Here is a 13,975-nt window from a genome sequence, read left to right on the forward strand (position 1 = left end):
CACGAGAAGGGAAGACAGAGCATTTTTAGAACTGAGAACTACAAATTCCATAAAGTTTGCAAGCAGATCTGTGATCCACATGTCCACCACAAATGCTCTGTTAGCTGATCCATCAACATCAAAGTAGTTAACCCCTGATCAGTAGTTGTAAGAACAACTTCAGCATGGAAATGGCCACATGCTTTGAACCACAGAGATGTGCCGTGCTGTCCCTTTGCTTCTGCTGCAGCTCTGGAATGAAGCCTCAGGAGTAATGCAGCTGCTGCTGGTTAAGTCACAGGGTAGCATAACACATAATCAAGTTCTTCGCTAGACAACACTTCTTTCTAGAGCTCAGAAAGTGCACCATATGGAGCAAAGCTATTTCAAGTTCCTCCTTTAAGCAACTGTTCATTTTTATTGGCCTTTCCCTGTGCCACAGCAGCAGCAGAGGAGGTGAAGGAAGCTGTAGCTGCCATTGCTTGAAAAATGAAGCAATAGTTGCCTGTTTTGCAAAAGTGACCACATCAGTGGCAGTGAGTAAGGATGTCTGCATGGATGCCTGAGTGTGTGCAACCACAAATGTGTGGATATGGAGGGAGGGGAGAGTGGTGAGATGGGCTGGTGATACTGGTCATCATAAAGTGGCTGCATCAGACTGCCCACGTGTTTATAACAGAGAGGCCCCACACACTAGGCATTCTGCCCTGTGACTCCCAGGCCTCAGCAGTAGTGTGACATGGAAGACATGGCCACAGTGCCAAAATAAGTTGGAGGAAATTCCTCAAGTGAAAACAAAGACTTTGTAAGTCATTTCCTCTGAGCTGAACTGAAAGACATCTGTGTTGATACAGCTATTACCACTAATCACAACAAAACAAATCTCTTGCAAACAGCATAGACCCTACTTGCTTTCCTCTAGACTGACTGAAATGTGAGAGACGTGTTTCCACTGAACTTAACAAGATCTTTTTCTTTCAATGTGGTTTTGCAGTGACAGTTTCTATAGGTCAGACTGGGCTAAGAGAAGGAAAGAAGGTAAAGAAAAGAGCCTGCGCACCATCTCAGTACAGACCCTGAACTCTGAAGTTCAACGCAGGCACCTGAGGGGTGCAAAAAGCCACCAGTTATTCTGGCTGTAGGTTTGGGGTGGCTGGATGTGACTGTTACACACGGTTAATTATGAAGGAAGGCTCTGTAAACCCGGGGGTCACTCGGACATGAGCAGATCCACGACGGACATTAAAGAGGAGCAGCGTCGGAGTGCACAGCCCATTCAGGATGGGGGACTGCTGTGCCCACCGGCACCCTACGGCCCAGCCCGGAGCCCTGCGAGTATTCATTCTCACCCTGGTGAGAGAATGTACGAGAAATGTTGTACCCAAAGCACAGCTTTCACACAATTTAAAGCTAGCTGGGACCAAGAACCTGGATTTTGGGGGAGAGTTTGCAACCTGCTCCGAAGTTACGTAATTTTGCTTGTACTTCACGGACAGGCTTCCAGGCAGCTCCCGGCAGGTCTGGTGGGTGCGGGACCCCTCAGTTCAGCTTCTCGCCGTGCCGCACCCGCCCCGAGCGCGGAGGGCGCCTGGACAGCGCGTCAGCCCCGCGCAGCGGCCGCCCCCGCCGCTTCCTCCGCGGGGAGCCGCGCTCGGCGGGAGGAGGAGGAGAAGGAGGAGGTGGAGGAGGTGCCTTCGCGGGCCGGAGCGAGGCAGTGCGGTGCCTCTCTCACTCCCTCCGTCCTTCCGCCTCCCTCCAAGCCGCCGGCGCCAGGGCTCCTTCCGCGACGGCGGCCGGGACTCCCAGGTAAGGCAGAGCCGGGGCTGCGGAGCAGCGGGGCTGTGCCGCTGGGAGCGGGGCGGTTCCTTGCGGCCGCGGCCGGCCGGGGCTGCCCCAGCGCAGGCAGCCGGGCCCGCGCCCCGCCGCGGGGACTGTCCGGGGCTGCCCCGCACGGGGACCCCCTGCAGTTCGCGAGTCCGAGCGTGGCAGCGCCGCCAGAGCGGAGGGGCTGCTGCCTCGGCGGACAGGTGTCACGGCAGCTGTAAGCGGGAGCAATGACAAAAGCTGTCTTTTAAACCTTTGCTTAAAATTGCTCTCATCTGTGTAATATAAGGGTTGTGGCCCAGGCTGCCAAATCCATTTGAAAGCCAACATTGCTGAGTATTTTCTTGTTTATATGACTTTCGTCTCTGAGTCTTACATCCCTGTAACCACTGTGCTTTGCTAAGACTGTTTCACCTCGTGTCAAGGCAAAAACTGCCTTCTGTGTGAGTTCAGTCATGCTAATAATTCCTCCTGCTTTCTGTCCCACATCGGGTTACCCTTTCTTGGCAGTGAATGCTCTCACACAGCCTCGTGCAGAGATAGAGCACACCTGCTGCTTGTGCAGTAGGTGAGGAGACTTGCGTGGTGCTTTTCCACAGGCTTCCTTTCTGCGCCCCTATAAGTTGGAACGGGTAAATATTTGAGCTGTAAACGGAGCTTTTAGTACAGGCATGGCCATGAGCTCCCTGCTTGAAATGGCAGATGCTAATCTGAAATACTTAGGGTTGTTTTATGAGTCAAATACATGAGACTGTAGCTTCTATAGATGGAAAAACTGATTGTAGTAGAAATGCAAGGAAAAGGTGTCTTGCAAGTACTTGCTTCTGGAGCATTTGTTTTCATTTCAGAGTACGTGTTTCTGATACATTATCTGACTGTCTCACCTTTGATAGAAGGTGAAGTCTTCTTCAATTTCTCAAAACTCTTCAGAGACTGGAAGATGGGTTATTACTTACTGCTGTTTTATAAATGTTTAGAGTATTTTGGGACATCAGAAAGCTTTGCTTTCTTTCAGACACACCAGCTGTGCTGCTCAGATCATGTCACTTGTGCAGAGGAGGCCCTTTAGGTGTCCTGGTCTTGTTTGCTGGGTACTGCTCTTGTAGGTTGGGAGGTAGCTCTCAGACAGGGAGTTACTCAAAGCCATTTGATGGTTGTGGTTTGTATGGGGACTACAGCAGGAAAGAGCCCATTTGCTATCAGACTCTCCTCTGATATTCTTTATGTTTCTCTGGGGTTTATATTATGTTTCATTTATTGTGAAATACATTTATCATGAAATCATCACATTTATCTCTGCTTTTAGTTCTTAATGAAAGCGTGCCTTTTAAGTTCCTCTAAATTTCTAAGTGAGTATTATGATTGTTTGGAACCAAATGGTTGATTTCTATGTGAGTTTGTCTGCTGAAACCACTGAAAGCAGAGCAGTGTGATTGTGTTTGGCACCTTTTTTGTTTTGATAAGATGATCTCATAGGTGCAGAAATCAAAAACATACTGGCAGTTACACCTCTGTCTTGAGGCAACTCTAGTTATCAACTGCTAGACCTACTTTTATTAGCCATTCAAAATTTATAGAAGTACCACCTTTGTTTTTTAAATGTTAATATAGAATTTTTAAAGTCTTTGAAATCTTCTAAAACCATTGACTGTGAGGCAGCTTGAACTATGTCCTAAGTTAAATCACATTTTAATTTTTAGTTGTAGGCATTGTGGATTTGGCATTGTAGTGTATCTACTATGCTGACTGCCTACAGTGGATAAAAAGAGAGAAAAATAATAGAGTTGATAAACCAGTATTAGCTCCATATTTTTTCATCTTGCCCTGAAACAATATTGTATTCAGAAATGCCATGATATGTGATATCCTGTAATAAGGTTAAAATAACTGGGAAGTGGTTAATTTCATAGAATTACTTGGAAGCATCAAGAAAAGTCTTCCCCTCCACCAAATGTAGGTGCAACCTGTTGTAGATTTAATTCCCTCTGTGTTGTGTTAAGTTATAAACTGGATACACAAGATCAGGTGCAGGATAGTGTAAGTTTCATACAAATATTTATACCTCAAATATGCAAAACATTTTCTGTTTCTTGGACAATAGAAGTCTGTGCTGCCTGCTGTCAATGCAAAGGTCATGGAAAATAGGCTTTAGCCTTTGTTTAAAGGCCCTGATGTCTAAGATGTTTTTCTACTTTAGCTTGGTTTGACTTTTTTTCAGTAACCTATTACCTTTTCACTGCTGAACTTGGAACTGTTCTTTGAAAAAGGCGGGTTTGTGCATGCCAAAGAATCGGTTGTAGCAGTCTACAATGACTCTCCTGCAGAAATAGTATAAGGAAATACCACTATAAAACCTAAAAAATATGGAAAACAGTACTCAGAGCGGAGTACAGGTTGGCATGGTGAAGAAAGCCTGAGGTGGTGGACTTTTATTATATTTCTAATTATATATGTGTTCCTGTAGGACATCTATCATATATTTTTGTATTTGTGCTACATATATTTTTATTATTATATAGATGCATCTATTTGCACAGAATTACCAATACTTTGTCTAGAAAATGTCAGCAATGGTCAGTCAGTTGTTGCACTGTGGAAATTAGAGTGATGAAGTTAATTAAATGACCTGCTGGTACCCACCGCTTTTGCCATTATGCAGAATGCAAGGAAAGACCCACTACACTGGCTGCATCCTGCTCCTTACTGCAGAGGGATCACCCCAATTTACCCTAATTCTCCTGGCCAGGGCCTCATGCTAGCACTAGGCATTAAAGGTGTTACTGATATAATGGGACAGAACTCTCCAGAAACCTGTGAAACTGTACATGTGTTTTAACAAATGGTCAATCAGGTCTCAAAAAATGTATTTTTGTTAATGGAGGGGTTGACTTCTAGCAGCAAATCACCAGTTTTCTCTGCCAGCCCTCAGGCAGAGGAGCATTCTGCTGTTTCTGGTCTGTTTTTCTAAAGAAAAGGGCATTAGGAAAGAAAGCGGTGTGCAAGTGAGGGACACTAGTGTTTGCGTGGACACATATGCTCTTTGTCTGGTGTGGCAGAAGAGGAACTGGGGAACAGAGGCTTGTGATTGAGCACTGCCCCGTGGCCATTACAGCACTGGCAGGTCTCAGTCATCCCCTGCCCTGGCTCAGCTGCACCAGCTGTGATTCAGAGTCAAGGAAAACACCATGTGAGATAAATCCTTGAAAAACAGATAGGCAACTACTTACCCGTGTGAAGATGAGTCTCCTTGTAGAAGGTGCTTTGTGGGGAGGGCAGCAGGTTTTTGCGCTTCCTGGGCATGGAGGTGGGATGAAGAGAGCCATTTCTTGCAAGTACTGTGAAGTGGCCACTGTGTTCATATGGGGTCACGAAATCTTGGGAAGAATTATAGAAGTCTCCTGAGAGTAGGTCTGTCCATCATGGGCAGGGTTTACCTTTCTTAGGAAGAATGACATCACCTAGAAGTTGTCTTTGGTTTTGACAACACCCAAACATTTAGGAGGAAAATGACATTGCTGAAAAGACACCTCTTGGTTGCATGACTGTCCTGTATTCTGGGCAGTTCAGTAAAGCTCACGCTTAGCGTGGTGTGGTCTTGCCTTTGTGGGCAGGAGATGTGGTTTTCAGGAGCCTGCTGTGGAGAGGGGAGTTGCTCTGGGAGAGTCTGAGCCTGGCTGACAGCTGATGGACAAGAGCTGTTCCCCATCTCCTGAGGCCAGCTGTGAGACTCAGCTTTTGATGACGGGAAGGAGAAGTGTTTGGCCGTGTTTGCAGTCACAGCTCCTCTTCTGAGGCAAAGCACCAGGCTGCCAGCTGGGCTACTCTGTTTCAGCTCTTCAGGTAAAAATCCTGTGCAACATTAAACAAATGCAGGAAAAAGGGGAAAAAAAATGTAGTGTGCTGAGGTATATGGGACCTAAGCAAAAGCTTTCTTGGCACTCCTGCTTTTCCTCATTTCCATTTCTCTTATCAGCAGATATGTGAATGGGTATCAGTTTGCCACACAGAGGATATAACTTCATGTAGGCTCAAGCAGGTCACAGCTGATTTTCCTCTGAGGAGGGGTTTTATTCAGCCTTATGCCTATTACAAGCTGTGATCTGTTAACTTGTAAGATCTAGGCCTTGTTTTCACTTGAATGTGGGGCAGAAAAACATGGCTTTGGATAGTAAAGGAAGCAGGATTCTTCCTTATGAAAGAGAGTCTGGGCAGGACACTGGGACCCTGCCCTTCCAGTGAGTGTGCACTGTACACTAGATTGCGACAAACTCCTGACCATTTATGTTTATGAAACAAAAACAGGCTTTCTTGGTTGTTTTGTTTTGTTTTGTTTTTTTCCCCTCCACAGGATAGCCACAAAACTCACCATCAGACCCAGGTGATATCTACCCTTTCATTTTAGCTGAACATTGTAAATCTGTCCCAGACAGTCCTGTGCACAAATCTTGTCAGATTTGCTGTGCTAGCTTACAGGGTAGGTGAGATAATACATACATTAATATATTCAAGGTTGCTACTTGTCCTGTGAATTACAGGATGTCCTATATCACAGGGCAAGCTCTATATCCTGGCAGAAAGAATAATTGTGTGTGTTTTCCCTGCCTTGCCTCCCCTATTATGAGCATGTCTTTCCAGCTGAAGTTGCAAACCACATCAATTCCCAGTGCCATGGGGGGAGGAGGAAAAGAGTGGGGACTCTCCCACCTTGGGTTGTGTGACCCAGTTCAAGGGATGTGGTCTTAACGTGCAAAGTGAGTTGAGCTGAATGGGCCTTTTTCTGTCCCATGAGTGATCCTCTAAACTGGTAATCTTAAGTATACTTTGGGATCTTTTGAAATTAAAATTTCTACCTAATCTGTATCCAGAAAAGATGCTTAAAATAGTATTTTTTAACATAAAGAGATCTAACACTCCAGTATTAAGGGTGACTGGTTCAAAACTGCCAGTGTAACTTGAGTTCAGCTTGCTTACAAATAATCTGTTACAGGTTTAGTTGTGTAGCCACATGTGGTTTTGCTTTCCCTTCAGGCAGCTGTTTCATTCAGACCATGGCTGGCTGGACTCTTTCAGTTGGCTTTGTCATGGTCAACCATGAGGAGCATCTCCTCAAAGCTGCAGGCTGGTGTCAGTGATCATCCTCAGTGATCCTTGAATATAGCAGGTTTGGTTGTTGGAAGGAGACAATTTACAGCTCCAGTGTGTCAGATGAACTGTGAGGGTCTGTTTTATCAGCAGGGTGTTTGGGAGAATGACAAGGTGAAAGGCTGTGGAGTGTGAGAGGAGGGCCATCGTTCTGTGTCAAGGGCTGCAGACAGCCTCTTTGCCACCACAACAGCTTTCTCTTCCCACCAAGGCACTCTCTCCAACCATGAAGGGGATTACAGCTTTTCGATGAAAAAAATAAAAGTCATAGGCAAGCAGCAAAACTCCCTCTATTTGGTTTAGTTACTTTTCTGGATCTCTTAAACTGAAACTAACTCTGAAAGTCAGTGTGATGCAGGCACTCCCCATGAAAACCTGAGACCTACCCATAAAGAACTGTCTTATCTTACCTTTGCAGTGCCTTAACTTTACTACTTGTAATTTTGACCTCAATGGGACTGGATCATGGCAGCCCAAGTTCTGATGATGTTTGACTGATTATCTAATATCCTTGTGTCTCACCATAGGTAAGCAGAGTGGAGTAAGGTACCATCAAGCGTTAATAGCTGCATTGGCTGATGTCTGAAAGAGTTTAAGCTGAATGGTGTTCCTTAAGACCATAAATGTCTTGTGACACCTGACAAGTGTTCTCATTCCCTGTTTTAGCTCACAACAGTTGAAACGCCTCAACATCTGAGATCTGACATCAAGGACAGCAGAGATAACAAGCTGCTTTGCTAGAGATGCTCACTACATTGCATTAGCCAGAGGAAAGGGAAAACATGAGACCACAGCATTGCCTCAATTGTGTTTATTTTCAGATTCAGTGGGAAATTTTCCCTGAATTAATATGTATATATTAACATGAGTGAAGCTCAAGTCCTTTGGTATTCTTTGCTGCTTAGGATGCACTGTATGTGAAGAAGAAATTCTTCAAGGTCACAGCCTGGCTTTTTAGTCATGTGTGTGGAGACTCTATTAGTAAGTGGCTGAAATGCAGGTAAAAGCAAGGATTTCTTTCACTGCTTCTGTGGGTGGACAGGTGTTCAGCCATCCCCAGGAAAGCAGGTCTACATCATACAAAACAGTTTCTTGGGAAGACAAGCACCTTAACTCCAAACGTCTCCCCTTCCTCCTTCTTCCCCCCACTTTATATACAGAGCATGATGTCACATGGTCTGGAATATCCCTTTGGTCAGCTGGGGTCACCTGTCCCAGCTGTGTCTCCTCCTAATTTCCTATGCATCCCCAGCCTCCTTGCCAGCGTGGCAGTACAAAAAGCAGGAAAGGCCCTGGCTCTGTGCAAACACAGGTCAGCAATAACAAAACCATCGCTATACTATCAACACTGTGATCAACACGGTTTCAAAACACAGCCCCATATTAGCCACTGTGAAGAAAGTTAACTCTACCCCAGCCAAAATAAGCACACCTATCCAACATAGCAGGGTAAGAAAGTCTGGAATCACGAGATAAGAACACTGACCTTGCCAACACCAGTACTTTGCCATGCATGGGAACAGTAGTACAGCACCTCAGCTGAAATGTAAATGGTTGTTCATTTTGTGTTCAATCTCTTGTGCTTGTTTTGTAGCAGAGGGGATGTATCCTGGTGAAAACAACACAGGGGAAAACTTGACAAATGGGAACTTGGATATTTTCTGTTCCCCACTCGCTGCTTTGGGCTTTTCCTCATGCATGGAAGGGAGTTCTGACCTGTAACTTTAGATATATTATTTAGATAGAGATATATGTTGCTTTTTCACACCTACTGAGCTCTGTCTGTTGGGACTAGTCAGTTGCTCAGTAGGTGTGAAAAAGCAACATTTATCAAGTGACCTTATAATACTACCTCAAAATAAAGATTTTGAGGGTAAATATATCATTTATATTTACCCATGTGAGATGGGGCCAGTAGTTCATCATCTGAGTCAATTTCACAGCTTTGTCTTCAGCAGAAGTTCTTGTTTATTGAAGTATTCCTTACTGTGTAGCTTCCACACAGTCTAGCAGGTGGAGAACAAGTAGTTCTTTAGTAGGTGGAGAACAAGCAGTTGTTTAGGGAAAAAAGGTCTTGGAGTGTTTGGAAAGAGAAATAACTGAGGAAGTATTAGTCATTCCCTCTGCATAAAGGCAGTTATAATTCATATGTATTTTAGTAGACCATGTCAAAAGAGTGTCTTGAATACTGAAATAAATTGAGCTTATTTTTGGTATAATATATCACATGCTTACCTGAGATTTTATAACATTTGAGAAAACAAGTTCAAATTGTGAAGAAAGTGAAGTAAGTTGACCGCTTTACGGTAGTTAAAAAGAAGTACCCTCAGGCACTGTTGACCTCTTTTCTTTTTATATTTTTCTTTGGATTTGATTGTTTTTCTCAGATTTTCAGTTTTGTGTACAATAGCAATTGTCCTTCTACTTGATAGTGAGCTGTAGGATTCCTTAACAGAGTTAGGTTTCAACCTCTGATTTAATAGAGCTTTTATTTTTCCAGCCCTCTAAATCTTCAGCTTCCGGGAGAAGCAGGAAAATCTTTTGCCCAAGCATCACTCATTTCCTTTGCCAATCTCATCTTTGCCTGTTTCTTTAGTCAGTGGGTGTTACTGTTTCTCTTCCCTTCTTACTGGTGGGGGATTTTTGGAAAAAAGGCTGAGGCAGGACTCTGCTTTACTAAATGTCCATCCAGTGCCACAGCCACTGGGGTACTGGTGGAGTAGCCTTGGTCTATGTAGAAGTGAAGCATATAGACTCTGCTCTGCCAGCTACAAACTCCTCGGAGCATCCTGAAGTCCTGGTGACGACACCATAGAGGGCAACAACTGCTGGATGTCACGAGAAAATTGTTTGCCATTTTCACTCTGCTTTATACATTTAGAATAAAAATAGACCTGAGCTACGAAATCTGGACCTGGGTAAATCTGCTGTCTCCCTTTTAAGGGTTAATGTAAAATACTGATGTTTCAGGGGGTTTTTTTGTGCCTTCCTTTCCCGTGTCCCAAACTAATTTTCAGCTTTATTGTCTTGCAGCAAAGAACATTACAAATGATAGAGGTTTTTGATCTGAATAAACTGAAGGCAAAATAGTCAGTGCAAGTTTATAAATATTGCAAAGTTTTTGTGTGGGAGAAATAAGCAAAGCTACAAGTACTCAGCTCTAGAGGAATGAATAAAAATACAAGAAGTTGTTGAGGATAGTGAAAATTGATCAGTCCATCCTTTGTATGATATCCCATAGCGTTGCTTACTCAAACTTAGTACTAAATAATTTCAAGGAAAAAATGCCCATGTCAACATATTTTCTACATCATGGATAGTAATAATGTAATTTTTTTTTCATAAAGCAGAGTTTTCTTTCCTAAATAATTTAGTTGTGAAGAAAGTGTCCTATAAAGCTGTGAAAGGATAACTTAGTAATGGGACCGTACTGCTTGCGGAAAGTCCCAATAAGGAGCAATAGCTGAGTTTATAAATGATTTGAAGATGTGTACCTGCCATTCTCCTAAGTTGTTGTAAGGGGAAAAGAAACTCTTCTGGTGCTCTTACCATTTTTCCTGAGCTGTTCTGTGCACTTGGGCTCCACTTCTCTTTTGCAAGCATTGATGAGCTGATGCTCCAGTTTGGTGTGATGAACCACCTCGATGCCAACTTAACCCTGTGTAAGAGGAACGAACCATCACTTCTCATCATTGTTTACTTTGCTTACCCCAACTACCTAAGTTAGAATGCTAAAAGGAAACAAATTCTGTATTTTGTAAAATGTAGTGAGCCTGTTTCCAAGAAATTTCGGAAAACTGATTCTGACTGTGATAAAATGCTCCTTCTGTGTGTGTACATGAGTACCTTTCAGCTGAATAAAGGATATTTTGCAACATCACATGGTCTCAGAATCTCCAGTCAGAGTTGTCACAGTTACCCCTTAGCCTGTTTACTTTTAACCCTAAATTTCATATGGGCAAGTATTATAGTTATTTTCTCAGTGTTTGATTATATATAAAATTAGCCAGTTATTATTTGGCTGATTTTCAAAGACAAACTAAGGTTTTGCAAACTTTTGGCTATAATTTTGAAATCTATTAGAACATAGTCCCCCCAAGTTACATTTCTCACAGTTAAAAAAAATCCAAACTTGCATACGATAGAAGTGGTTTCTGAGAGTCTGCTGTTTAAAAAAAAAAAAAAAGGAGGAAAAATGTAAATCTAAATATTTCTAAATATTTTTTTACTTCTCCTTTTTCTGGATATGATACATTTTGTATATCATCACAGTATTTTTTCCTGAATTTGAATTTTTAAATTATGACAGATTTTTGCTACAGTGTATTTCTTTTGTATTTGCATTTCTGTGAAATTTACCTTTTGAACAGGGTTTAAAAGAAGTTGTATTTTATTTTTTGGAGTTTGAATTTGCAACCTTGATGTGGGGCAAAAAGGCAGTACAAGAGTATATTTTGCAACCCTTGCTTACACTGAGTAGTAATTATTCAAATAAGCCTGTGCTGGATACTTATGTAAATAACTGTTCACATGTAACTGAGGTCGTAGTTTCATGATAAAACAACAGAAGCTCCAGCAGAAAAAAACCAGGGTAAGGAGTTCTCCCTTTCTTGTTCCTTCTGCACTGTTTTCTGCTCTCTACCCAGAGGAGCATTGTGCTGCCTGTTCACTTACCCCTCTGCAGACATTTGCAGGGACACCATATGAACTTGATCAGCAAACTGCTCTGAATAAATTAAAATGAAGGAGGAAGAATAATCTGAAACTTACAGATTTGAGGAAGGATTACAAGATACACTTGGGTTTTTAAAATCAATGTTTTGATTGATACTCTCAAAAATTGAAGTAGTGTATGTTCTATAATTTATTTTTTTTTAATCCACCGCCCTAGGAGGTACATTTTCAATGTTAAATATCCAGATCTGGAGTTGACATGGTTTTGGATTGATGTGTCCCAAACCTGAAAAAGAGCAGTTGTGCACGATGCATGCAATCAAAGTCAGAAAGCTGAGGATGCTGATTTGTTAGAGGGATTGTCTGTCTTGAATGCCCATCAGTTTAGCATTAAGACTTTGCACTGAAGGACACAAATTCCTAGGGACATGTTACCATCATTAAGGAGGTGTTGAAACTCAGAAAACAGTTCCATCTTGGTTTTATTTTTATTTGCAGTCACAAATATTTCCTCCTAATGTTCCTTTTGTGTTGCTGTGATAAGTGTGTTTTTCAGAATGTGGTTTTTTCTTGTGAGCCCCTCCATGGCTATGTATGATACAAAGATTTGTGTCTTAAAAAGTGACAGTTGCTTGTTACATTTGGGTCAGAGAAGCCCTGATCAGACTGGATGCACTTTCTCTTTTCTACTCCCTCGAGCTTGCACTGGGAATTTCATACATTTATTCTACTTTCTCAATGTTAAAGGTGCTTACAGTCCAGCCAGCTTCTTATGGTGACTAATTGTTTCAATAAACAAACACAATCTGGGAGCTGGGAGTGGGAACCAGAAGATATGTGGGTAGTGTTGCAACACCTCAGCTTACCACATCACTTAGTGGCTCAGTTTTCCCCAGTGAAAACTGGGAAAGGTGGCATGCGTAAGAAGCTCTAAGTGAAAACATACTTTGTGCATGTGGACCAATATTGACTTAGAAGGCTTATCTGAAAAGTTGTTTTCATTTCTTTTGGGGAAGGTGTATGGTGACTTCATGACTATACAGGTTAATACTTGTACAATGTGAAGAAGGGAAACACAAGCTGATGCAGATGTTTTGATACTTAAAGTTGCGAATGTTTTCCCACCCTGAGAAAAGCTGAGAATCTTTAGCTCTTTCTGATTTCTGCCATAATTCTGAGTCTTCAGCATCTTTGAAAATTAGATCTTACTTGTTATCATGTAACTAAGGTTGGCAGGGAATAGAGCAATTCCTTGGCAGGAGTCATATTGTGAATGGTTTATATTGGGTGTCAGCCCAAAACTCCCACAGCTGTTTATAACACGATAACAGTGTGTCATGCAAACAGCTTCATGTTCTGAGGGATGGTCTGGGAACAATGGAGTATTTGGGGGGAAGTGGGCGGAGGGAAAATGTGCAGAAAATGTCTAAAACTGTACTGAAGAAAAGTAGCAATATACGGGTTTGGTAAGAGGTAAGCATGGCTGTTACAGGGGCTTCTTAATGAAGTATTGCAATTTTGAAAAATAACTTTCCAAATATAGGCGAGGGTTCAGTTATCCTGCGCCTTATTTATCAAAACAGAAACGTGTCTAGAGCCACTGACTTGGAAATAACCCCAAATAAAACAGGTTTCTGTGACCAAATGCAGATTCAAAGGCTGATCTTGTGACCAGGGAAACTGGTTCTAATCTGCTGAAATCTTCATAGCAGAGATAATTCAGTGTAGCAACCAGGTGCAGACACTGGCCAGTTACATTACTGATGATTTTATTTTTTAACCCCGATTTTGTCAAAAGAATATTTTTGGTTCATGTGTCATGTTAATGTAACCTGGTAGAGAGATGAAATATATTAGCATTATCAGTATTGAGATTTGAAATCATAGTTAACTTTGAATCCTTCTTGCCCTCTCTAATGCAGCACTCCAGGGATCTCTGAGTTCACAGTTTATAAGATGGATAATAATTATGTTTTTCTTAAGTACAAGCAGAGAATTTTTATAATTGAGAACAGTAGAATTGTTCTGAGTGGGAGAGCCTGTGATGGGAGCCCTTAAAGTTTTTTGTGCATTAAGCTGGTCTGAAAGTTAATACTGACTTTTAGTTTTTTGAGCAATGTTTGTATTTTCAGTTTATGGTAGTATTCTTCCTTCTGCAATTACCTTTAAGATTGCCAATTTATTTTTAGCAGGGCAATAAATCAGAATTGGGCAGCTTTTGTAGTTAAATAACATATCCAAGACAATTACTGATTAAAAAAGATCTGCCTTCTTCCCAGAATGCAATATAACAGATGACCAATAAAATGTATGTGTGTATGCATATCAGAAGAAGAGAAATAACAAGAAGAGATTA

At 42.1% G+C, this 13,975-nt stretch overlaps 1 protein-coding gene across 1 annotated transcript in view; it reads left to right on the forward strand.

Moving 5' to 3' along the window:
* Positions 1-1,724: 1,724 nt before the first annotated feature.
* Positions 1,725-13,975, forward strand: part of TEC (tec protein tyrosine kinase) — a 46,421-nt gene continuing 34,170 nt past the window's right edge. The window contains exon 1 of the mRNA XM_082281451.1: positions 1,725-1,785. The gene's annotated coding sequence lies outside the window, so the exon portion shown is untranslated. The remainder of the gene's footprint in view (positions 1,786-13,975) is intronic.

This window comes from Coloeus monedula (genome assembly GCF_965178545.1).
Source record: "Coloeus monedula genome assembly, chromosome: 5".
NCBI classification, from domain to species: domain Eukaryota; kingdom Metazoa; phylum Chordata; class Aves; order Passeriformes; family Corvidae; genus Coloeus; species Coloeus monedula.